At 43.6% G+C, this 26,773-nt stretch overlaps 1 long non-coding RNA gene across 1 annotated transcript in view; it reads left to right on the top strand.

The window, feature by feature from the left end:
- LOC129527435 (uncharacterized) overlaps positions 1-21,105 on the top strand; it is a 52,372-nt gene extending 31,267 nt beyond the window's left edge. Inside the window, exons 3-4 of the long non-coding RNA XR_010131561.1 lie at positions 11,699-11,888; positions 17,746-21,105. This is a non-coding gene — a long non-coding RNA (uncharacterized lncRNA). The remainder of the gene's footprint in view (positions 1-11,698; positions 11,889-17,745) is intronic.
- The last annotated feature ends 5,668 nt before the right edge of the window (positions 21,106-26,773 follow it).

Below are 26,773 nucleotides of genomic sequence, written 5' to 3' on the forward strand. Positions count from 1 at the left end.
TTTTAATGGCATCCTCCAAATTCTGATATCTTGTATTTTAATTTTCATTCAGTTAAAAATACTTTCTAAATTCCCTTTTGAGTTCATCTTTGACCCATGAGTTATCTAAAAGTATGTTGTTTTGTTTCCAAATATTTGAAGATTTCCCGGAGATCTTTCTGTTGCCATTTTTTAACTTAATTCCACTGTGGTCAGATAATGTACTTTGTGTGACTTTAATTATTTTCAGTTTAATAAGACTTATGGAACACTGTATGATCTATTGTTATAGATGTCCATGTGTTATTGAAAAGAATGTGTATTCTGCTGTTTTGGGAGTGAAATGTTCTATAAATGTTCATTTTAAAAGTTACTTGATAATGTTGATCAGATCTTCTATTTTCTTATTGATTTTCATTCTGTTTGTTCTATATATTATTGAGACACAAGTATTAAAATATCTGACTATATTTTTGGATTTGCATGTTTCTTCTTGCGGTTATACCAGTTTCTATTTCGTGTCTACTGAAGCTTTGTTAGTAGGTGCATAGACATGATTTGTGATTATTTGTGTCTTTTTGATGAAATGACTCATTATCATTATGAAATGACATTTTTCATCCCAGGTAATACTCTTTGATCTGAAACATCTTTTGCTTGATATTACTGTAGCTTTCCTTGATTGGTGTCATGCATGGTATTTTTTTTTTGTCCTTTTACTTTTAACCTGTTTGTGCCATCACACTTGAAATGTGTTTCGTGTAGGCAACGTGTGGTTGGGTCTTCTTTTTTAATCTAATTTGACAATCTCTTCTTTTTAATTGGGGCATTTAGACCATTTATATTTAATGTGATATGTGATGTGATTAGGTTTATATGCTAATTTTGTGGAAGGGTTTTGTCCCATCTCTTCTTTGTTTTTTTTTCTCTTTTCCTGCCTGATTTTAGATTAAATGAATAATTTTTATAATTTCTTTTTGTGTCCTTTGTTGGCTTATAAGTTATAATTTTTGTTTTGTTATTTTAATTGTTACTTTAGGACTTATAGTACATATATTTAGTTTATCACAGTTTACCTTCAAGTGATTTTATGCTCACATATAGTGTAATAATCTTGGAATAGTATATTTTGATTTTTCCCCTCCCAATCTTTTTTGAAATTATTGGAAAACATTTAACCTCTACAGATTTTATAAACTCTACATTATGTTATTATTTTTATTTAAATAGTTGTGTTTTAAAGAGATTTTTAAGTTAGAAGTAAAACATGCACACACATATGTATATATATATATATATGTATATGTGTATATGTACACATAAGTACACACACACCCATTTCCAATACTCTTCATCCTTTGTAGAGATTCCTGTTACCATCTGGTGTTATTTTCATAACCCTTAAAGGACTTTTTTTTAATTTTGTGGTGAAATCTGCCAGTGATGAATTCTTCTAAGTTTTGTGTGTCTGAAAAAGTCTTTGTTTCCTCTTCACTTTTAAAAGCTATTTTACTAAATATAAAATTCTAGTTTGACGGTTTTTTTTCCTTTTAGTACTTTAAAAATGTTGCATCACTATTTTCTCACATGCATTATTTCTGTCTAGAAATATATTATACAATAATCCCTGCCTTGATTCTCTCCATATAACGTGCCTTCTTATCTGAAGCTGTTTTAAGATTTTCTGTTCGTCACTTCTTTTGAGAAAGTTGATTATGATGTACCTTGCTGTAATTTTCTTCATATTTCTTTCGCTTGGGGTTTATTGAATTTCATGGATCTCTGGTTTTATTTTTTCTATCACATTTGGACATTTTATGTCCATTATATCTTCTAATTTTTTTCTATCCTGTCCTCTTTTTATTTCAGGGACTCCAGTTTCTTAAGTACAGGCTACTTGAAGTTAGCCCACAACTCACTGATGCTCTACTCATTTTATAAATTGTCTTTTCCTTTGTCTTCCATTTTAAATATTTTTGTAGCTATGTCTTCAAGTTCACTAATCTTTTCTTCTGCAGTCTCTAATTTGCCATTATTCCCATCCAATGTAATTCTTATCTTAGACATTGTTTTTCATCTGTAGAAATTTGATTTTGGCCTTTAAAAAACATCTTCCATGTATCTACTTAACTTTTTAAGCATTTGAAATGCAGTTATAGTAACTGCTAATTCTGTGTTAATTTGGGGTCTATTTTGATTGATTGATTTGATATCCTCTTATGGTCCTATTTTCCTGCTTTTTGTGTGCTGGCTAATTGTTGACTGGGTACCAGATGTTGTATATTTTACTGTATTGGTACTGGACATTTTTTTATTCCTATCAATATTCTTAAGCTTTAATCTGAGACACAGTTTCATTGCTTAGAAGCAGTTTTATCCTTTGTCCTCACTTTTAAGGTTTGTTAGGTGATACCAAAGCAGTGCTTGGTTTAGATGTTGCTATTCCCTACAATAGAGGCAAACTGCTCTATGTCAGAGAATCTTAAGGTTTCCCAGTCTGACTAGCAGGAATAGACTCTATTTCCAGGTCTGTGTAAGTAGCAGGCACTGTTCTTCAATCTTTTTGTGTGGATTTCCACCTAACCTTAGGTAGTTTCCTCACATGCATACACTTCTCACCAGTCAGCTGAATACTCAAGAAGGACTATCCTTATTTTTTTAAATTTTTATTTATTTATTTATTTATTTATTTATTTATTTTGAGATGGAGTCTCACTCTGTCACCCAGGCTGGAGTGCAGTGGTATGATCTAAACTCACTGCAACCTCCTCCTCCCAGGTTCAAGCAATTCTTCTGCCTCAGCCTCCCAAGTAGCTGGGCTATAGGTGCAAGCCACCATGCCTAGCTAATTTTTGGTATTTTTTAAATAGAGGTTTCTCCATGTTGGCCCAGGCTGATCTTGAAATCCTGACCTCAAGTGATCCACCTGCCTCAGCCTCCCAAAGTGCTGAGATTACAGGTGTGAGCCACCATGCCCAGCCAGAAGGACTATCTTTAGATCTTTGGCATTTTCTCTATGTGAAGCCTTCTCTCCAGTGCTCTTCTCTGTAAACTCTAGCTGCCTAGGTGTCCTCAGACTCAGCTTCATCTACTCAACGTGAGGAGCCCACCAGGCTCTGCCTGGATTTGCCCTCTCATGCTGTAGCCTGGAACTTCTCTCCAGGCAGTAAGCTTAAAAATCACTGGGCCCGTCTCATTTGCTTCCCTTCTCTCGAGGATCACTGATTGTTGGCTGAAGTCCAGTGTCTTGCGTACCATTTAATATATTTTGTACTGGGATGCGGGGAGTGAGGTTAGGTGGGAGGATAAAGCAAGTTCCTATTACTCCATTTTGGCTAGAAGTGGAAATTTGGGATTTACTCTCATTTTAGTGGGGTTTTAGTTAGGACAAGAAATAATGCATGTGCTCATTCCACCATATTGAGCCAGGAGCACATTGCACATTTTTAAAAAGATCTTGCTGCTTGTGTTATTGGAGCCTCTATAACACTTAGCTCATGGTTTTGTGAATTAATTGTCCAAGTTCATATTCTCTAAATGGACTTGTTGAGAAGTGGAAACTGTGTCTCATTCACTTTGGGATAGTCTCAGTGCTAAATTGGAGCTCCATAAATGCTTGTTGAATGAATTAGTGAATTAATATTGTTGTCTTATTGGTAAAATTGCAAGTTTAAAGAGTCAGGACTGAAGGTAAGAGTGCTTTTTAATTAAAACCTTTGTAGGGAAATGCAATTTACCTTTCAGGACATTATTCTTTTCAGGCTACAGCTTTTTAAGAGCTGTTAACATTAGCACCCACTTCTGCCTTTGTGGCAGGAAACACTTCTTAAAAATGTTGTCACACATTTTCTGGTAGAATGTATATGCAACACTTCGGGGAATTTTATTCTTGGCCATTTATCCTGGTCATTTTCTAATCTGATCTCAGTGTAAAAGTTATTGTGGAATAACAGAAAAATACATCTTTCCAATCCATCTAGTCTCTTTTGTGTGTGTTTGTATGACATACCAATTTACTCTTTTAAAGGATTCTTAAGGTTCCATGTATAATTATAAAGACAAATGGATATATTTTCAGATCAAATTTCCTCAAATTTTTTCCTGTTCTAAAGAGTGTAGAATTGTATTATATATTCACTTAATCTTTCAAAGGTTCAGAAGCTAAGAAATTAGAGCAAGATCATCAAAATATGTAACTTTTTAATTCCTCTGCTTATAAAGGCAACATAGCTTAGTGATTCCAAGTACTGTAGAGCCTGGTGGCCTGTGTACAGCTCCACCTTTTTTTTTTTTAATGCAGAGTCTCGCTCTGTCACCCAGCCTGGAGTGCAGAGGTGTAATCTCGACTCACTGCAAGCTCCCCCTCCCCGGTTCAAGTGATTCTCCTGCCTCAGCCTCCTGTGTAGCAGGGATTCAGGCATCTGCCACCACACCTGGCTAATTTTTGTATTTTTAGTAGAGACGGGGTTTCACCATATAGGCCAGACTGGTCTCAAACTCCTGACCTTGTGATCCACCCACCTCGGCCTCCCAAAGTGCTGGGATTACAGGCGTGAGCTACCGCACACGGCCACAGCTCCACCTTTTACTAGCTGTGTGGCCTTGGGCAAGTCACTGAATCTCTCCAAGCCTGTTTTCTCACGCGTAAAAGGGTTTAATAATAGTACATTCTAGGGTTGTTAAGAAGATTAAATCGGTTAATGTTTACAAAGTATTTTAAATGGTGCCTGATATACACAGTAAGTGTAATATAAGCATTAGTTTAAGCAAAATAAAATATAGTGAAATTAAAGTAAAAATAAAACTTTATTTTATAAATATTTCTGCATTTTATTCGTCTGACTTTCCCAAGAAGTAAAAATTACCCTCTTTTATGAAGTTATGTCATACTTTAATAGCTTGCATTTTTGGAAATCAGTTGAATATTGAGGGGACAAAGAACCCTTCTAATTTTCCTTCAACATCTTCTATATAACAGTGATGCCTATCTCCCTATTTATCTCACAGGGTTGTATTTAGCAAGGTTTTGTGCTTGGTACCTCTGTTTTTCCTTTAGTCTAAACCTTCGGTTGTCCATGATTCAACTTTAAATTATATCTCTGAACGGCCCCCTCCTCACCACGAAGTTGATTCTAGAGATTTTCCCATCATAATATTTAAGATCTCCTTTTTTTTTGAGACAGAGTCTCGCTGTGTCACCCAGGCTGGGCTGCAGTGGTGCGATCTCGGCTCACTGCAACCTCCATCTCCCAGGTTCAAATGATTCTCCTGCCTCAACCTCCCAAGTAGATGGGATTACAGGCACCCACCACCATGCCCAGCTAATTTTTGTATTTTTTTAGTAGAGACGTGATTTGTCCATGTTGGCCAGGCTGGTCACGAACTCCTGAGCTCAGGTGATCCACCTGCCTCGGCCTCCCAAAGTGCTGGGATTACAAGCACGAGCCACCATGCCCAGCCCAAGATCTCCTCTTCTCTCTGTTATGTTGCTATTACCAGGGACACTTTAATACCATAAATATGTTTTCTAACCTTACTGAGTTATTTTCTAATTTAACATCCTTATTTTATTTAGTGTTCCAATTATGAGCATCTGTGGCTTGCAGAATTTTGTCAACTTGCTAGAGACAGACTTTTGATTTAGCATTCGTTTCCATTTTTATGCTTATCTGTCTTTTTTATTTGTGTTTGCAGAATTTTCAATTTCTCTCAATCTCTCTGGGTCATTATTATTGTCTTAGCATCTCATTGTCCAGATTTTCAAGAAGTTAAGAAAGCTTAGTCAGATGGTTGACTATATTTTGTAAATATATGACTCAGCTAATGGCTCTTTGAAATTTACATGGACTTTTTTTACTTAGTAGTCTTAGTCTGTGTAATGCCATCTTTGAGGGACTTCCATGCACAATCTCATATCATCTCCGTATATTTGTTTCTAGCTGGGTATTTGAGGCTAGATAGACTCACAAGATGTTTACAGAAACAAAGATGAGTCAAAAATCCAAATCTCCTAATTAGTGTAATTTTCAATATAGCCCAGTCCTGTCCAGCATCAGGAGACTTGACAGCCCCCAAACCAAAAGGGCATCTGAAATATATATTGCTCATCCCTCCGCCTGCCTCCCCCATGCCGAGGCAGGAGCTGTGGTGAGCGTGTGGATGGCACAGTCTCTGCGGGTGTCTGACTAGAGAGCCTCAGTTACGCGCTCTCCACCTCATCACACAGCAGCCCCGTGTAATAGAAATCGCTTATTATGAGGGTTGGCTAAATAAAGGCACATTGTGACCGGTCACAATTTCTAAATGAATCCTCCTGACTGATCTGGTCCTGACACTTTCAAAGCTGCCGTTATTACTGAATCTGAACGTGTGGAAAGGACAAGTCAAGACAGAATGATAAAATTCTTGAATGCTTTTGCTTAAAATTATTCATTCTCTTGTGTGTGTGTAAATGGGGACACACACGCACACATACACACATTCCATAGACACTCTCGCATACTTAAACGGTTCCCTAGGTGCACTTTTATCATTTTATCTCATCTCACTTTGGTAGTTTCCATTGTAGTCCTTCTGTAGACCAACTCTCTAAATATTTAGAAAAATAAGAGGGTCTTTTATCTGTGTGTAGTCGTGGATTTTGCTGCCTCTTAAAGCATTCTCTTTTCTAAGTCCTTAAGTGTTAGAAGTGGGAAAACCATCTTTCTTTTAAATTTAGCAAATGGCACTTATGTGCATATGTACTGATGCCATATACACACTTACACTGTAATAGAAACATCGTGGAAAAGCAAACCATAGGCTTTTAGCATAGGCGTGAGCTTTTTCCCTCTCATCTCTGCCTGGAAAGATGGTTAGGAGAATGAGAGGCCTCTCTGGGTCTGTATTTATAAGCCTTACTGGAAAAAAAAGTCAATTATTTTTTAGACTCAGATCACACCATAATAAATGTGAATCTATACAATCACTCAAGTGCTTTCTAAGCAATGGTTCTATCTATGATCACTCAGACTTCCTTCTTTTATTTAGTAAAAAGGTAACAAATAAGAATGGAGTGCCATTTGCATGTTTCATATTTTTACTCAATATGGAGTCCAGTGGTTGAGTAGGCTCATCCGGTAGCAACGAGAAGCAAACAAAATTGATTTCCTGTAGCCCACAGTGATTTTCCCTAGATTTAGAGAGCATGTGATTCTAAGATGGGTGTGGAGTAAAACTCTCAAGGCTTTCCTGGCGAGAGACCCGGGCATGCTGGTGGAGAAACCAGACATCATGCTTGGGAAGTTGGGGCCTCTCTCCTCCTTGAATGAGCTCTGTTTTAGGATGTTGTTCATGTGAAAGTATTGCACTTACCTTAGCATAAAATGTCAAGCCATCACATCCTTGGGATAGAAACAATTAAGGAAGGATTTATGTTTGTAAAAACATGTGCCTATTAAGGTAAGTAATTAGGGCACATGAAAGAAAGATAATATGGAGATGTAAAAATTGGGGGTTCTGCAGTCAGACCCCCTGGATTTAAATCCTATCTCCACTTGCTGAGTGACCTTGGGCTAGTCATTGAACCTCTCTGAGCCTCAGCTTCTTTCCCTGTGAAATGGGGAAACTAATGGATTTATTGTGAGTATTAAATGAGTTAATACATGCAAAACAATTCACACATAGTAAGCATGAAATAAATACTAATTATTATCATTGTTACGCACTAAGAAAGGATTTTTGCAACTAAAGTGTCAAAAGAAATGGAAATGCTAAGGAATTATTTGGCTTTAAAAGATGAATTCCAGTACAAAATGAGGCTGTTTAACAACCAGATTCCATATTACAATCAGAAAGTTCCAGCAGAGTACCTCAGGCTTCATCTAGGGAACAACTTTAAAGGTACCAATAATTTTTGGGGTTTTTTTTCCAATTTTAATAAATGAAATTCTCATTCCTTTCTGTCTGTCTCTCTGTTAGCGCTATTGCTTTCTCTTACTCTGTAGTCTGTATTTCTCTTCCTAGTTTCTTTTTTTTTGGAACTAGTTGTGAATTCTTTATTCTCTCACATAGACATATGACAGTGGGGGAGGAGGGCATGTATGTTTCCTAAATGTTAGCAAGAAGTCTGTCTTGCCATCTCCATAGAGTGGAAAATTCAGCAAGTAGAGTCTGTTAATGTCATTCCCCTTCAAATCACATTCAAAAGTGTGCTTAATGCACTGTGTACATTAATCAGACATTTTGATCATGAGTAATGGTGATGCCCTCAGAAGTTTGGGGTGGGGGTGTGGGTTTTGTATATCTTGGAAGGAATCCTAAGTCCTTGGGTGACTTCGAAGCAGTCTGTATGGGCGCTCCTCCCACATCCATTGCATCTTTGTCAGACACATGGCCCCTAGGCTCCACTTTGTCCATAGGCATGGAAAGGTGAAAGTGCCTGGGAATTAATATCTCTGGGGACACTCTGAAGCAATGACTGCTGGTTATATGGGTATAAATACCCCAGCTCCCTCACCCCTTGGCTAAAGTAATTCCAAGGCATGTACTTTGCAGTTTTCCAGAGTTACTCTGTGAGATTCAACTGCCGTCACCCACTGTGGTAGCTGACTTAATAATGCATCCTATATTGTGTGGCCACCTTCCCTTCCCTGTCTAACTTCTCCCTCACTACCCAGACTCTCTGTGTCTCCCAATACACCACTCACTTGTTCGGGGTCACTTCTGGAGTTTCCAACCCCAGATGATGTGTACACTTTCAGAGGTAGAAGTGAATCTACTAAGCCTAGACTAGGTATCATCAAAACCACTCTGGGCTGCAAACTGGCAGGGTGCAGGCCGCAAATTTGGCAAGCTCTGCTTTTCCTGGGTTTGGAATTCCACTGCCTGAATAATCGTGGAGGCAGACCTGTCAAGGTGTTATCTAAAGAGCTGTTGGGGAAGTGGACCAAGACCACAGCTGCCCATTCTCTCACCCCACCTTCTTTCTGCAGAGTGGCCCATTTGTGCTTCAGGAGGAAGAGTGCAGGAGCAGTAGTCAGCATGCTGTGATCGATGCTTTCTGAGCGTGGGTGGGCCTTGACAAATGCTCCTATCCACTTCATTCCCTCTTAATAGACCCATCAGACAGGTGCTTGTTGTTTTCCAGTGCCAACCTGGGTAAACCAGTCATCATGTGCCCCAGTGTGTCAAAGAAAATCCCTGCTTCCCAGAAGGTTTCCCACTAATGGGGAAAAGAAGGTTGATTCACACAGCCTTTTATTGCAAACCAGTTCATTCTTTGGCAATCTGAAACCAAAACTGCACATTTAGCCAGGCAGGTCTTTTAAAAGCATGTCCTTTACCGTACTGTCCATTGCAGACTCCCATCCCTATCTTCTTTCTTGTTTTGTGTTATCATTTTTGTGATGCTTTAATACTCAATACATGAACTGAAGCTATGTGGCTTCTGTATCGCAGTGTATTAGGATTCCAAAAAAACATGCAATCCCTGAGCAGACAATAAATTTGATTTTGCACAAGTGGCATCCTTTATACTTTGCTCATAAGGCGATCTCTCAAGTGTATTTTTTTTTCTGAAACACAACACAAATAGTCGGATGAAGTAAAAATGGGTTGCATGATGGGTTTTGTGCTCAGCAAGAAGAACTTGGACAAAGCAGCCATGCTGATGTTCTTATTTACAAAGGTTGCCATCTGGGAAATTAATCTCTGCTGTTGCTCCGTAATTAGGAAAATTTAGGACCCCTAGTGCTCCAGCATCTTGCATTAAAGGTTGTATGTCATCGGTGTTTTCATGAGAGTTTGCTGGATTTCTGTCATTAATAACAGGCATAAGCCCAGCAAGCAGTAGAATATGCATTGCATTTAATCAATTTGCTATTTGTATTCATTATGCATGTCATCCATTTTGAGTTATGAAAAATTGAAAGGCCATTACGAATAGAAAGAGCATCATGGATTACAAATGATGTAACAAGAGCATAAGCGCTATTAATTGGTCAATTGTGCTTGTCGGTACATTTAAAGTGATTAAGGCAGAAAGATTAGAAAGGACAGGAATGTGCTTGGGAAACAGAAGCATAGCAACACAAGGGCTCTCCCAAGTCCTTTGTGCCCAAATAAATGCAGCAAAATCCAATGGCATTTATTCCAACTAATTCATTAAACAGATATTAGTTGAGCACTTACCATGTGCTGAGTACAAGGATTGTACTGAGTACAGCAGAAAACAAAATAAGTGAAGCCCTTGACCTCAGGGATTTACCTTCCAGAGGGGAGGGGGAAGTATGAAATGAACAAATAGATATACAATATAATATATTGTAGTAGCAGAGACCATGAAGACCACCAGAAGCAGAGAGGAAGCCCTCTTTGGGGAAATGACACTTGAACAGAGGTTTAAATGAAGAAAATAAAAAGACAGGGGGTCCGAGCACAGTGGCTCATGCCTGTAATCCCAGCACTTTGGGAGGCTGAGGTGGGAAAATCACTTGAGCCCAGGAGTTTGAGACCTGGGCAACATGGTGAAACTCATCTCTACAAAAATACAAAAATTAGCCAGGCGTGGTGGTGCACGCCTGTAGTCCCAGCTACTCAGGAGACTGAGGTGGGAGGATCGCTTGAGTCCAGGAAGTCGAGGCTGCAGTGAGTCCAGATCATGCCACTGCACTCCAGCCTAGGTGATAGAGTGAAACCCTGTCTAATAAAAGAAAAATAAAATTAAAAGGCTACATGGATATCTGGGGGAAGAATAGACTCAATATCCCCCACTCCCATTCCAACACTCAAGAAGAAAAGAAAATTCTTGCAATTATTTTTTTTACTCAAGTGATTTTGTGAGGCTTGACCCAGTAATGGAATGGCTTCCCCAAGGCTAGAGAACTCACTCAGCCCGTTTTCCCATTACAGACCTTTTGGGTGATAGCAATTCTGTTAAAGTGGAAACTGATGGCATCATTTGCCATTTTTACTGTCCCCATACATAGTCCTTACCATGGCATGCAGACCCCTACGCTATCCAGCTCCTGCCTCCCATTTCATACCACTCCTCCTTCTCCTGCCAAGTTCTAGCCCCTGGACTTTCTGTTGCTCACATTTCCAGTTCGTTCCTGCCTCTGCACCCATGCATTTGCTGTCTCCTGCCCTCAGAAATCCAGACCTGAGCTCCCAGGCCACATCCTCAGAGATACCCTCCATGACCACCAGGGCTGCACCTGCTCCCTGGCCCCTGTGATTTGATCCCACTACACTCATTACTGCCTGAGTTCTGTGCTATCTGCTTACTCGTTTCTTACCTACCTCCCATGTTTGCATGTAAGTTCCATGAGACTAGGCCCAGGTCACTTGAGTTCACTGTGGTATCCCATCACCTGGAACAGTGCCCGGTACAAAGAGGCTCAGTACGCCCAAATCAAATGAATGAATGAGTGGATCAATCAATCAGCCAACCAGCCAAAAATAAAATGAAAAATTGACAGTTGGGTTTCTGCTTTTGTATTCAGTAACTATTTTAAAATTTTGTATTTAGGTAGCTATTTTTTTAAACCACATGGAAGAAAGGGATGTTTGTTCTGCACAGCATTCTCTGGAGTGATTAGGTAGCATTGGTATTTGTGCTGTTTTGCTTCATGTGTCTACAATCTATTGCCATGCATTTCTAATAACATAATATTCCTTTTCAATATACTGACTTGTTTTTTTTCTTTTCTTTTTTGTTTTTACTGGCTAAATGCTATAGCATTGTCTTTGAATATTAGCAAATAATGGAACATGGGCCAAGGGTGAACCATGACGAATTCGTGTTCCAGCAGCCCTGCTTCTTTAGAATTGACAGTCTGGCTTCGTGGTTAATTCACAGCATCTGAGGAATACATCAGAAGAGGGTGATACTGTGGCATGATGGTACCAGGATTCCAAGTTCATTCCAGGTACAGTCGGTGCATCATTCACAGCAGACTCGTGAGTGTCCATCCTGTGCCAGACTCCATCGCAGGTGCTGGGGATACCAGGCAGAGGATGCAGTGTTGCCAGCTATCAGGAAGACCTGACGGTCAACAATCGTGCTTCCAAAGCCACCTGCATATTATACTCCCTTGGGGGTCAGCTGTAATATACCTGTGCCTAGGCCCCATCCTAGGCCAATGGAATCAGAATCTCTGGGCCTAGGGCTGGCACACCCATCTTTTTTAAGCCTCAAGTGCTGTTCATGGGCAGTCAGGGCTGAGACCCCCTGCTGGAGTAGAAGGATGGTGCACAGGTAGCAAAACCACAAAGCAATGGGCAAAGGCCAAGTCGCAGATGGCAGTTGTGTAAGCTGGAAGTGGTGACATTTCTCTTCAGTGCAGCATAACCACAGCTCAAAATGAAATATTTGTATGGATCAGGAGGCCAAGTGACCTGGTATTGAGCAGTAGATAAACGTTGCATCTATTTATCACCACCCCCAAAAAATCTTTTTAAAATGGCAAATACCATTCATTAAATGATTATTTTTCCTGCATGAGGTCAAACAAATAATCTCAATTTTCTATATACACCCAAAATGGGATGTTGTATACTAAGTCAAATAAAGAATTTTAATAGAGACAGAATGTCTTTCCTAACCAGCAGGTATGAGAGAAGGGAAAATAAGAGAATCTGCCTGGTAACCATCGGGGGAAGGAATTAACATGTTCTCTAAGACTATGTTAGAAGGTCAGAGCCCAGCACAGTGGTACATGCTGTAATCCTAGCACTTTGGGAGGCTGAGGCAGGAGGATCACTTGAGCCCAGGAGATCAAGGCTGCAGTGAGCCATGATCACGCCACTGTACTCCAGCCTGAGCAACAGAGCGAGACCCTTTCTGAAAAATAAATAAATAAATAAATAAATAAATAAATAAATAAATAAATAAATAAAAGGTCAGAATTTCATGAAGTGGGATGGTAAAGTTGATGTGAAATTCTCTCCCTCAGATACCCTCTGCCTTTGATGGTAGGCATTAAAATGCTTAGACTGGAAAAAAAAAAAGCAAATCTTTCTGGGTAATTAAGTGAAGTTTATGTTATTCATTTGAAGATCAAGCTTTGCTTCTCCCCTTGAACACAGGTGAAAATAACAGGAAAATGATAATAACTTTATAAGGGCCAAATTATCACTCACAGTGGTACTTCTGAGTGTGTGCTGGAAAATTACAACTTTTGTCAAGTGATAAACTCTGATTTTTTTTAAAAAAAGCAATGTTCGTGATCTAGTAAGCACTTTACAAAAGCTAACATGCGTATGAAGGTGTGTACACAGAGTGCCTAACCTCACACTGCAGCCTCACTTACTCTAACACACTCTACGGCCCTCCATGGAGGAGCAGAAGCTTCCACCCACGGGATGACTTCAGATGAACGCTTTTGATGCTGGGAGCAGCAGCCACCCATGTCTCCAGATACCTGTTCCTCTGACTCTGCCTCATTGGATTTTACAGTTACCAACAGTTCATGATGATCTTCAGAAATGTTCACAGTTTCAGAGGAGCCACATACTTGAATGTTTAAAGAAAGCAATATTTTGCAAAACGCAAGGATGATCCAAGAGAGCTACAGGAGGATCTAGCAGCCCTTTGTCGGGAAATGAAGGTAACCAACAAGATCAGGCCTGGGAAGACCTTCCTGGATCCCCCAGGACATGCTCCCTTCTGTGAAGCAGCGGTTCTCAGCCCTTGCTGCTCATTGAAGTCAACTGGGGTGCTAGAATAATACTGATGCCTGATGTGCCCAGGCTGGAGTACAGTGGTGTGGTCATGGCTCACTGCAGCCTTGATCTCCTGGGCTCAAGTGATCCTTCTGCTCCCATAGCGCTAGGATTACAAGCATGCACCACTGTGGTGGGCTCTGACCTTTTAACATAGTTTTAGATAATATGTTAATTCCTTGCTTCTGATGGTTACCAGGCAGATTCTCTTATTTTCCTTTCTCTCATACCTGCCAGGATCTCATACCTGTGGCAGAGATTCCTGAGGAAGGAGGGGCAGTGTATTTTGGAAAAGCTCCAAGGTGAATCTGAAGTGCAGCCTGGGTTGGGAACCACTGATGTAGTCCCAGATTAGTGACTGAAATGGGTAATAAGGGAAGCAGTGTTGGCAGCACATTCTACCAAGCTCAAAGTCTTGACATGTCCTGGGGTCAGCAGAGGGCAAAGACTTCATTGCTAAGAGAGAAGCTTTAGTGGGAGAAGATAAATAAGCCTGTTTCCAGGCAAATGTCCCCTTTCTGCTGTCAGCTTCCTGGCTATTTCTGCCCTGCCTGAGCCTGAGGATTTAGACATCACTTTCACGTAAATGCCATAAATGCCAGCTTCCAGGTCTCTCCACACATTAATGACATTGTGGTGAGAAAAGCCACTTGCAAATGAAGTAAATCCTTGAAAGAGTCAGACAATAGTGGGCTTTGTAAGCTCTGCCTTACAGGAGAGCCTGCAGGGGGATTTTCGGTGATCTATGCAGGGATCAAGCTGCCATGGCCAAGGCTCTCAGGACAAAGGCGTCATGGAGTCTTTTGTTTGCCACCGCATGTGACTTTACTCCTGCATCTCCTACAGAGCTCTCTCAGAACAGTTGAGTAAGAGTGGAGAAGCAATTGGGGTGAACCCCAAGACTCAGCCTGATCCCTTGAGGGGCTTTGCAGCATAAATTACACCTCAGAGCCTGGGGCAAAGGAGCTGTGAGGCATTTTTCTCTACATGGGTTAGTCATTGGCTACCTGGGCTCTCGGTAAGAGTGATGTGGCTCCAGAGCCCAAGAAAAGCGGCCTCTGCAGTCCTGGGGTGGGGAGCTCTTAGCAGCACAGCACTCAGAAGCTGGGAGATGGGTGTGCAGAGCTGATGCTAGGGATCCGGGAGTCTGGGCAAACACCACTGCATGTGCTCCACAGGTGAAGCCTTGCCTCCTCCATCCATCAGCTCAGCACCCTGTATGGAAATGCAAACTGTGATGTGTGCTTCTGCGTTTCCCACCTCTGATACGATAGATGGCACCGCAATGCTTTTCTCTTCCTCAGGGCCCATTTCCAGGCTGGACTGCAGTGGTGTGATCTCCCCTCACTGCAGCCTCCACCTAAAGTAATCCTCCCAGGCTAAAGCGATCCTCCCACTTCCCACCTCAGCCTCCCAAGTAGCTAGGACTACAGGTGCATGCCACCACACTGGCTAATTTTTATATTTTTTGTAGACAGTTTTGACATGTTGCGCAGGCTGGTCTTGAACTCCTGGACTCAAGCGATCTGATCTGCCCACCTTGGCCTCCCAAAGTGCTGGTATTACAGGCGTGAGCCACCATGTCTGGCTCCCATTTCCTTGTCTTCATTGTTGTTGGTTTTTTTCTTGTTACTATCACAGTAGAAAATCTAGCATGTTGGGGATAGGGTGTGACTAAGGGAAAAGAGACAGGGAGGTCACTTCGACTATGACCTGTGCATCAGTTAAGATGTTAGTGGCAGCAAGAGACAAGATGCCCAACCACAAGGGAACCCCAACACTGGAGACTTTTTCTCATGTGTTGGGAAGTCTGGCAGCAGGTGGTCCAGGCTGTGTTGCTCAACAACGTCAGGGCTCTTGGTGGCTGCTCTGCCATCCTCTTGGTGGCAGGGTGGCTGCAGCAGCTCCTGGCATCATATCCTCACACAATAATATCCAAAATCAGGGAAGGAGGGGCAGCTTCTTGTCATGCATTGTTCTCTAGTTAGAAAGGAAAAGACTTTCCAGCTCCAGCCACAGACTTTACTTTGCAGGAGAAAGTTTGGCCAGGTTTGCATCTGGAGGCTGGGAAAATGATCATCTGGCATTTGAGCTTCTGTCTGCCATGCCCTGCAAAAGAAGAGGTGCTGGTTTTTCTCCAGTTATCCCTTTGGGTCCATTCTCTGTCCCACTCTATCCTCTTCCTGGCTCCGTGCCCTTGGAGGCCAATCCTGGATTTCATCACTGGGCTCTGCCCTTGGACTTATCATTTACTTCAGCCAAAGGAAGGCACCAGGAGGAGATAAGAAAGCCAGGGAGAGAGGCTGGGTGTTTCCTCCCTACCAAATGCCACCTTTACCCAAGGCCATGAAGATACTGCCCTTTGTCACCTTCTGAGGCATTGTTTTCCCTCCCTATTTACACCTGCTGTCCACCTGGAAATGATTTCCCCTCTGATTTTTATTATGAAAGTTTTCAAGTCTACCGAAACATTAAAAATAGCTTAATGAACACTAATATCCTTCCACTAAATTCACCAATGGTTAATGTTTTGCCACATTTTTTCAAAATATATATGTAAATAGGTAGACAGATCGTGCATTGAGCTGTACAATTTTGTTTTATTCCGAACCATGTGAATGTTTTAAACATTTTGACATTTCCCTCTTAAATATTTCAGTGTGCTTCTTCTAAGGATAAAGACATTATCCTAACAACGCAAAATAATATCAATTCAATAATATCACCCAATTACACTTTTTTGCTTAAAATATACTTTCTTAATAATCTCCAATATTTGATATTTCTTTGCAGCTGACAAAGCAATTTCTCTATCATTATTTCCTTTTATTTCCACAGTAGCCTCTGAAGCAACTGTGATCAGCTCCCTTTTCTAGATGAGGAAAAGAATGAGAGAGGCTAAGTGACCAGCCAAGGTCACACAGCTAATGTATAGCAGTCTGGGATTCAAAGGCAGGCCTTCCAAATACAAATGCCACACACTTTCTATGGCATTATAGCCCCTTCTCACAAGTGTGTTAGTTTTCCTAGAACTTAGACCCCTAAACAATTCTTATATTTGCTCCCCACCAACCTTCCCATCCACCAAAATGGAGGATCCCCTTTCCAGCTTCAAATAACAATACTCTAGTAATGCTGGTGATTCACTTGGGCCTCTGTTTGATGTGGGAAAATGCTAGGCAACACGTTTGGACATTGCATTTTACTTAAGCTAGTGGGATTGATTACACAGTATTTCTTAACTGCATTATGCCTGATTCTCCTCTCATTCTCTGGGCTCAGAGTGAAAGAAAGCTTCCCTCTGCAAACCCTTGGGTTTATCCTCCTTGATGGGGAGGACCTGGTTTGTACTTTTTAGTAAGCAGGTGAGAACGAGTGTCCTTGAAGCCAACAAGGGCAGGATCTCTGACTCTCCTTGGCTTACCAGATCTGCCTCCCAGCATCTCTCGAATCAGCCCACGCCTCTCCTTCACCGTTGCCGCTGCACCAGTTCAAGCCACCTTGACTCTTGCTGGGAAAACACAGCAGCCCCTTACCTGGTCCCACGTGGCTGAGCATCTCCTCCAATTGACAGCTGAATCTCAACAGGCTGCCATTCCACCCAAATCCCTTCTGTGGGGCCCACTACATGTAGTAAATTACAGTGCCAGGTGTGATGTGTGCACCTGTGTAGTCCCAGCACCTCGGGAGGCAGAGGTGAGAGGATCACTGGAACCCAGGAGTTCAAGGCTGGAGTGAGCTAGGATCGTGCCACTGCACTTCAGCCTGGGTGACAGAGCAAGACCTTATCTAAAACATAAAATAAAATAATAAAATAAATTAAATTAATTATAAGAAAATAAAACACACAGTAGAAGGTGTGCTGTGGCCTCCGCAGCCTCCTTGGTCTGGCCTCAGCTGGCCTCACTGCCTCCTCTCATACCATGCCCCCCTCCTTACCCCAAGCTTAGGCCTCATTTTCCTCAAAGAAGCCTGGGTCCTGTCTCAGAGCCTCGGGGCCTGCTTTCTTTCCTGCCCCTCGTTTCCACCCCAGTCACCTCCTGATTCCTGTGCATCCTTCAGATCTCAGCTTGAGCACCAACCCTGAGGCCTGCAGCTGGATCCCGTAAGTATTTCCACAACACCCTGTACTTTTCCTACATGCACCCCAGCATCTTCATACAATAGGTGCTTAATAAATTGTCCAATGACTGAATCCTCACAATATCTCTAGAGAAGATGGCAAGACGCAGAGAGGAGGAGTCACACCTGAAGCCACACAGCTGACATCAGAGCCAAAGCATGAGCCTCAGTCTCTCTGACCCAGAGCTACCACCCTTGCTGCCTTGGGAAGAAGGAAGCCCCCTCCTATTCTATCCTTGAGCTGCCTTGGCAAGGAGGGGCCCCTTGCTGCCGCCATCCTCACAGGACACCATCCACATGAGGGGATGGTGAGCTCCACTTCCACCTTTTCTTCATGTCTGCTCTTTAAACTGCACACGTTGATTCATTCATTCATTCATTCCCTTGATATTACCATTCATTTATTCATCAAGTATTTATTGAGCATATTTATCTGCATGGCATTGTGCTAATCATAATCATCATATTCACCACTGCTGAGCAGAACAGTCAGGGTGCTGCCCTCAGGGAGTTACCATGTAGTAAATGAGACAGACGGAATCACACAGAGGAATGCGCGTCTGACTGTAGCCTGACTGGAGTGCCATGAAGGAGACCAAGAGGGCAGGGTGATGGAGAAAGCACAGGTTGAAGTTCTCGTCTTCCTTCCAACAGAATCTCAGTTGCACTCAGTTGTTGCCTCCCTCGAACCTCCCTTGAGCCTCAGGAGAAACCACCCTGATTCAGAGGTCCAGAGAAGACCTGACTAGCCCAAGGTAATTCCGTCCCCTTGCCAGAGTGGCTTGGGCAGGGACACAGGACCTATTTCAATGAGGCCAATGAGACAAAGGTATTTCTGCTGGGGAGGCAGGGGCTTCAAGCAAAGGGTCTTGCTTGAAAGAGCCACCGGAAGAGGGCTCTCTCCTTCCTTAGGGTGTCACCGTGTCTGGATGCGATGCCTGGAAGTGCTACAGCCCCTCGCGCCCAGCCTGAAGACGAAACCAACCCCAAACACAGCCAAGCAGAGAGATGGAAAGAACCAGGACCCTAATTACACCACTGAGCAGCTATAGCAACCAGTTCCAGAGCCCTCTGACTTCCCACCAAAGTGAGATGATAAGATACTGTTTAATTTCTCTCTTTTATAGCCAAACACACCAAAATTGACAGAGATGTGAGCCATACCTACTACTGTTACTGCTCCATCCCTAGTTCCAACCACAGTGCATGGTACATGGTAGAGAGCCAACAAACACTTGAAGAATGAATGGTGCATACTGAGTGGGATTTTCCAGAGGCAGACCTGGAGACAAGGCTTCAAGTGCATGTGTTGTATTAAGGAAATGCTCCCAGGGGACAATAGCAGAGTGGCAGAAATGGGACAAGGGGGCCAGGGAGCCAAGAACAGAGAATCAATCGTCTAAACAGAGCCCCCTGTTTTTTGTTTCACCTGGGAGTAGCTTCTACCTGATCCCCAGGGGAACTCTGGGATGTCAGTGATGGCTCAGCATTGCCCCTGAGGCAAGGGAGCTGGGCTTTCCTAATCCCCCACTCCTCAGTCTCTGGCTAAGCGCTGTCCCCAGGGGACTTAATCACCCAAGCACTTCCCCAAGAGTGGCATCTGCTGACCACTGGAGGCACTGGTACAGTGAAGCGACAGAAGGGATCAGAGAGGGTCCAGGTGGGGCACAGCAATGTGGCTGAATAATAACTATATTAATTCATATAGTTAATTCTCAAGCAATGGCAAAGTGTAGGCAGCTTCTTGTCTGCAAACGTTTCCACGATATCTCTCCTGCAGCCAGACGGGTCTTTTCCTGCCACCTACACAGAATGGCCATGGAGCATCCCCAACTCTTATTAAAATGGAAAAAAAAAAAAAGCCTTTGCATTTCAATCTATTATTGCACTTTATGACTCATCTTCAGGTTCTCTCTGCAAAACATTGAAAGCCAGATCATAATTTGATGATGAAATATTGATTATGCATTTGTATGCAGAGGTCTATACTATATAGATAGAATTCCCACCCTGTAGTATCTTCTATTTTAAGTCAGTATGAAGATGGATGTTCCCCCAGGCAAATTTTGATAAGATACTTGTGTCAATACAAAAACAGATTAATGCCAATGTGAATCAATACCCACTTATTGGTTTGGGTTGCTTCTTCTCCACGCAGCAGCTGGCTCCAAGAGGGGTTTCCAAACACCAGCGGCTCCCAGCCAATCTGTATATTTCTTTATTTAAATCATGAGAGTGGGAAGTGGCAAGGGAATGGTGGGTTGGCAGGGGGCTGCCCACGCCCACTTCCAAATTGAGAAGCGAATGAAAATAAAACAAACGCAACTTGTCAACAAATCTGGGAGAAGCTTTATTACCATCATTAGCAGTATGCTTGTCCTCTGCTGCTTCCAAAAAGAATAAACTTAAAATGACGGAAGAAGAGCGGTCTCCATCCTTGCTTGGTTCTCAGCGTACAGCAGGGACTGGGCTTATCTTGACTGTGCATCTGCTGTGTTTCCTGCCCAGCTCCCACTGCCACCTGCAATGCCCTATATTTAGTGCTTCTTTAAAATCTCATTTATCGTCTCCCATCCCCACCAAAAAGTAAGGTCCAAAACCACGGAGGATTTTTTTTTTTTTTTGCGGGGGCGGGGGTGGTATTTTTTGTTCACTGCTGAATTTCCAATGTCTGGATGTTGAATTAATTTCTTTCTGCTTCATTCATTCATCTAACAAATTGAGCGACTGCTATGTGACAGGGCCCTCCAGGTTCTTGGGATATATCAGTGAACACAACAGACATTCTAGTGGGTGATAGGGCAATAGAAATAATTAATAAGTGCCGTATGGAAAACATTAGAAGGCAATAATTGTGGCTGGGTGCGGTGGCTCATGCCTGTAATCCCAGCACTTTGGGAGGCTGAGGTGGCCGGATCACCTGAGGTTAGGAGTTCGAGACCAGCCTGACCAACATGGTGAAACACCGTCTCTACTAAAAATACAAAAAATTAGCCAGGCGTAGCCCAGCTACTCGGGAGGCTGAAGCAGGAGAATCACTCACACCATTGCACTCCAACTTGGGCAATAAGAGCGAGACTCCATCTCAAAGAAAAAAATGCCAGTAATTGCTATGAGGGAGTGGAAAGCGATCATGGTAAGAAGGACTGGGTGGGCTGAGGAGAGGAGTTCTAATTTTAAATAGGGGGGTCAGGATCAGCCTCACTGAGAAGGTAAGTGTGAGCAAAGCTGTGCAGGAGGTCAGGGAATGAGGTATGTAGCTATGCAGGGGTGGGCGTTAGGAATTTCCAGACACATAGACTGGCTAGTGCGAACATCCTAAGGTAGGAGTGTGCCTGCTTTATTTGAGGACCAGAAATAAAAGGAATGGCTGGAGGCCGGGTGCGGCGGCTCACGCCTGTAACCCCAGCTCTTTGGGAGGTCGAGGTGGACAGATCACCTGAGGTCAGGAGTTCAAGACCAACCTGGCCAACACAGCAAAACCCCGTATCTACCAAAAATACAAAAATTAGCTGGGTGTGCTGGTACATGCCTGTAGTCCCAGCTACTTGGGAGGCTGAGGCAGGAGAATCGCTTGAACCCAGGAGGTGGAGGTCGCAGTGAGCCAAGATCACACCACTGCACTCCAGCCTGGGTGACAGAGTGAGACTCCATCTCAGGGGGAAAAAAAAAAAAGGAATGACTGGAATGGAATGAGTGGATGATGATTGGACAATTAAATTAAACAAATGAGTCTGAGGCTTCCAGGGGCCACCTTGCCCCCCAACCTGCCTCTCCCCATACGAAGAATAAACTAAGTAGAGATAGATCCAGTCTCTTGCTCTGATCCAGCTATGCCTCAAGCAACTTCTACCCAACATTTTTTCAGTGCTTAAGGTAATATAATCCCTTTTTAAAACCACTTGTAACTGAAATAATCCTGATAAAACACTAAGACTCGAGTGCCTAGGACACCTGAGCTTCTGCGCCCACTGTGGGATCTTAACAATGCCTGCTGGCTGGTCCTGGGCAGTGGGACGCTCAGCCTCGGAGGGCGAGGCCTGGAATCCATCTGTTCAGGGGAGGCCTGGACAGCTGACAAGTGAGAAGGAACCTTTCAAATTTGCAATTTTCAAGTGTCAGAAGGATATTGTGCCGCTCCTCTGACACCTGGCGTCTTAGGCAGATGCGCCCCGTTTTCTATCAACACGTCTGCTGTGTAAGGTGTGGCCTTTGCACTCACAGGATCCGGAACCCACACCTGAGAATGAGAACTCCAGGTGTTAGCTTCTCCAACAAGTCACATTGGAAGGACCAGGCAGACCCCTTTCCTTCAATTACCAAAGTTGGTGACACAACAGTTTCAAAGGATTCTATTCAATTCAACAAGCGCTTTAAGCAGTGGCTCAAGATGCTAGAGGGTTGGAGAAACACATGATTTGGTCTGTCCCCTTAAAAAGAAGATAAGCCAGTGGGCAAGTGACTTAATTCATTTCATTCACTATGTGTTCCATGCTAGAGGCAAGATACTAGGGGCTAGGATAGAGACTCCCCAAACAGGAGAAAGAGATTTGCATGTGAGTACTTTGTGTGTGACCACTTGTTATTCATTCAGCAAACATGAAGAACTTCCTAAATGCCCTGCACTCTTTGAGACTCTAAGGACACAGCAGCCAGCAAGATGGGCAAGATCCCAGTCCATGTAGAGCTTATGTCCTGCTGGAGGATAAAGGTAATAGGCCAGGTAAGGTGGCTCACGCCTATAATCCTAGCACTTTGGGAGGCCAAGGCAGGAGGATCTCTTGAGCTCAGAAGTTCGAGGCAAGCCTGGGCCTCCTGAGCCCAGGAGTTCGAGGCCAGCCTGGGCAACATAGCAAGACCTGTCTCTACACACACATACAAAAAAATTAGAAATAAATTAGCCAGGTGTGGTGATGTGCACCTATAGTCCCAGCTATTCTGGAGGCTGAGGTGGGAAGACAACTTGAACCCAGAAACTGGAGGATGCAGTGAGCTATGATCATGCCACTGCACTTAGCCTGGGAGAAAGAATGAGACCCTATCTCTAAAGGAAAAAAAAGATAATAAAGTGAAACTCATTTTTGAAGGAGTGATTTCTGAAATTGTTTAGTGCAGTGAGGAAAAGACAGTGGGATATTACAGTGGAGAGACGCTGGGCATTGTGGAGCAAGACAGAGAAGTCAGGGAGGGCTGAGCTGGATGGAAGTGGTGGGAAGGAACCAGCCTGCAGAGAAGCAGAGCGTGTGCTCTGGCAGAGGGAGTGGCAGGGCAAAGGCCCTGGGCAGGAGCAGGGTCAGGGTCACGGCTGTGTGGCTGGAGTTCAGCGGGCCAGGGGGAGAGTGATGGAAGGCAAGGTCAAGGTGGGCTGGGGCCAAACCCTGCAGTGCTTTGTCAGCCATGGCAAGGATTTGGGGTTTTATTCTAAGTGCATCTCAGAGTGCCGGCATCTTTATCTTGGGGTGATGTTGGCATATTCCCACCAGGATAAATTAACATTCTCACCTTAACAGATCACTGGGTAGAGACTAGAAATGTACCGAGCAGTGCGCAAAGAAGATGAGGAGGGTTCTACAGTTTCTCCAGATACATACCATGACAATTTGTTTTTTTAAAAAAGAAGAAAGCCTGCAGGTAAGTACAGCCGAAAGTAAAGAGGGCCACAGTAGAGGAGGGAACAATGCCACACAACGTGAACAGCAAGGAGGGAGCATTCATTCTGAGCAGAGGGACGCGAGGAGGTGGGGCCTGAGAGGACACAGGAGGCGCTGACCCCCCGAGGCAAGGGAGATGTGCCTTCTCTGGGAGACAGCGGCTTGGGATGGTGGTGGGGCAGGTTCCCCGGGGAAGACCTGGACCAGGGGCTGGGGGTGGGAGTTGGAGAGGAGAGTGCGGTCTTGGGAGCAGATTTAAAGTTAAGTGGCCTCCATGGACCCCACATGGCCCAGTCAGTTTTGACCCTCCTGGGAGATCCTGAGTCCTGAGCCTAGGCAGTCTTGTCCTGCCTCTGCTGAGCACCCGGGCCATGGCAGCCATCAGGATGCAGGAAGGTGGGGTCCCGTCCCAGCAGCTGGGAAAGCATGAAGGAAGTTCATTTCTCTGCAGCAGCTATAGTGATCGTGAGGAGAAGTAACTGAAAAGGTCAGACACACACTTCACTTACACAGCTCATAAGTCAGTAAAGAAGCAAAGCCTGAGACTTCCTCAGGAGGTGAGTAAATCCTCTGCCTTGCCAAGGCCTGCAAAGCTAGGCTTGGGGCCGGCCAGCCTAGGGGAGTGGCTTCTCCTGCTCTAGCTCCCAGTGCCCTCTGGCTTGGCTTTCTGAAGAGAGGGCTAGAGGAGCTGTGCCTCTAGAGTTCAAAAGAAAAGTACCTTGGGGAGGGAGTATAGGGTTGCAGTCAAAAGAATGGGCTCTGGACTCATAAAAACATCAGTTCAAATTCAGACTCACACCACTTATTTGCTGTGTGATTTTGGGCCACTCACACAACCTCTCTGAGCTGTCGTTTCCCCTCCATATTGTAGGGCTGATAATAGTACCCAAACCATAAGTCATTGAGAGGATTCAATGAAGATCATACAAGTAAGAGTTAGATCAATGCCTAGGTTCCCACTGCATATTGGCTGTGGTTGTTATCTTTATCATTTAAATCATTTATTATTATTAACACTTTAATTGTACAGCCTCCAAAATGACCCCTGTGATCCCTTCCTCCTGGTATTCATGCCTGCTATTCAACCAGAATAGGGTTGATCTGTGTACTAATAGGAGATTGTGGGGACAGCAGAATGTGACTTCCAAGGCTAGCTCCTGAAAGATGCTGTGACTTTCGCCTGAGTCTCTTGGGTCACTCGATCTGGGGGAGGACTGCTGTCATGTCATGAGGACACTCAGGCATCCCCATGGAAAAGTCTGCATGGTGAGCACCCAAGACCTCCTACCCACAGCCAGCATTAACTTACCTGCTCTGTGAGTGAGGCAGCTTGGAGGAAGATCCCCCCACCCCAGATAACCCCTAAATGACAGCAGCTCCCACCAACATCTTCTCTCCAAGCTCATAAGGGAGTGTGAGTCAGAACCACCTAGCTAAGCTCGTGAATTCCTGACCTGCAAAAACCGTGCGAGATCACAAATGTTCATTTTTTTATTGAAGCCATTAAGTTTTGGGGTGATTTGTAGTGCATCAATAATTAATACAATTATTATACTGAAAATTTCTCACTAGGAAGTGGCCACTCATTAGGCAGCCCCAGCCTTCAGGCTCTGTCCAGCCCAGTAAAAGTCAGTCATTTTTGTGCCAAAGATCCCCGAAAGAGACAGCATCATGTTTGGGTATCACCTCCTCCAGAGAGCCTTCTTGGCCAAGTCAAGAGTTTTTCTCCATGTGCCCACAGAAAGGCTCTTTGTAATCCTCTACCACACTGCATTGTCATTCTGGGACCAATCATGTTTTCATCTAGGCTTTGGCTACTAGGAGACTCAGACCCAAATTTTCAGGCCACTGCGAAGACTCTCAACTTATTCTTGCCCTAGTTTACTCATCTATTTGCTTTGTCCTGTTTTGTGTGTCCCTTGTGTAAATTATTGCATGTCCTTTGTGAAATGAAACAGCATGAAGCAAGTCCTCGCTGAAGGTCCAGGGCATGGCAAGAGAACCTGAGTTTAAGATGCAGACATCACCTGCTGGCAGCAGGCAGTATCCTCTCAGTCAGCCTTGATGTCCCCCTCCCTGGATCCTCACTTCTCATGGCAATCTCCCCGTCTCCTCAGGTGGGGATGGGATGAACAGGCTTGATTAGCCCTTCACTGTAAATGCCTGTCCTCTGTCACTGCACCAGGACTGATACGGTTTAGTTGTCTATGGCTGTCATCCAAACTTGAAGGTGGCACTTGTGAGGAAAAAACAAACCAACAAGCTATCCTAAAAGGAGGCTGGCAGCATGAGGAAGGGGCTTGCCATCCCCTGTGCCAGTGCGGGAAGACCAGCCCAAGTGCCCACCCCGCTGCGGGAGCAGACTCAGCTGTCCCCAAACCTGAATGCAGGTAACAAGGGCAGCAGCCTGAGCATCTCAGAGCCCAGAGGCAAAGCGTTAGCCGATTGCTTCCAGCATCATCTGGGGCACAGTGGGGTCTTGGTTCCTCAATGGGCCTGAGTGGATCTAACTCTGGGAAGTTAGATCCCAACAGCCATCATACTTTGCAGACAATGTCATTAAGACCATCCAGATAACTTCCTAACTCCAGTTTTGTGCCCACCAAGCATCCTTCTGATTTCAAATTGGCCTCGCATGCCATGTGCAACTGGGAGAGAGTGTGTGGACAGAAATGGGGCCAATTGACTATTTCCCTTGGCTGTCATATTTTTCATTAATAAACTAACTCTCCAGCCACACATACACACTTAGAATGCCTCTTGCTACTCCAGATCCTCCATTCACTGTGAAGGCAATCATGGGGATTATGAATTCCATCTCCCAGGTGTGGATTAAACTGCATGCCAGGTGAGGTTTCTGTGGTTCCAATCTACCCCGCTTAGTACATCAGAGCTCAACAGGATCAGGTCAAAGCTGGGAGGATCCTGAGAGCCCACAGAAATAATGACTCCTGTGCTGAGGTTCACAGGAGTAGCACTGGGGTCTGTGAATTCTTGGCAAAAATTCAGAAAACCTAAGGGAATCCATGCATTAGCTGATAATGAGGCCATACAGACTAACTAAAGCATCAGCCACCTCATTAAACTGGGAAGCTTAATACTGTTTTTATTGCACAATCATTTCTAAATGTCTTTTATTAATAAAATTGTGGAAATGAATTTGTTATTCTTTAATAAGTGCAGTGTGTTTAGCTGACAAAATTTTTACAAAGATGGGGATCAATGGGTTGCAAGAATATTAAAAGATGTTCTCGTTCTGCAGGGTTGGAAGCCCCTAAGCCACCACGCACTACCCATCATTTTACAAAAGAAGGAGA

The sequence above is a fragment of the Gorilla gorilla genome, chromosome 18, assembly GCF_029281585.2.
Source record: "Gorilla gorilla gorilla isolate KB3781 chromosome 18, NHGRI_mGorGor1-v2.1_pri, whole genome shotgun sequence".
Classification (NCBI taxonomy): domain Eukaryota; kingdom Metazoa; phylum Chordata; class Mammalia; order Primates; family Hominidae; genus Gorilla; species Gorilla gorilla.